Source organism: Penaeus monodon, chromosome 24, assembly GCF_015228065.2.
Source record: "Penaeus monodon isolate SGIC_2016 chromosome 24, NSTDA_Pmon_1, whole genome shotgun sequence".
Taxonomy (NCBI): Eukaryota; Metazoa; Arthropoda; class Malacostraca; order Decapoda; family Penaeidae; genus Penaeus; species Penaeus monodon.
Window position 1 is genome coordinate 24,784,046 of NC_051409.1, and position 278 is coordinate 24,784,323.

The window sequence follows — 278 nt, forward strand, 5'->3', positions numbered from 1 at the left end:
TTTTCCCACCTTCGCTATTTTTCATTCAGTAGTCGTATATTATGTAGCTTAAGTTCACCGGGTCCAAATTGCAGCCTTTATGACACACGGAGCTGTGTGTGTAGGCTACCAGTGCTGTTTAGCTGGGCAACAAGACTCTGAAAGGGAACTCGCTCGTGCGAGTGCACAGCCACTTCTGTCCTTCCGACTTTGTTCTGCAACTTTATGGCGTGAGGTGTGTTTTTGCTGAATGATTCGTCAGGTTATTATTATTGTTAGGAAAAAGAGGCTCCCGCGTT

At 45.7% G+C, this 278-nt stretch overlaps 1 protein-coding gene across 1 annotated transcript in view; it reads left to right on the forward strand.

The window, feature by feature from the left end:
* Window positions 1–278, forward strand: part of LOC119588665 — a gene marked incomplete in the record, with an annotated part of 53,301 nt that overhangs the window by 52,637 nt on the left and 386 nt on the right.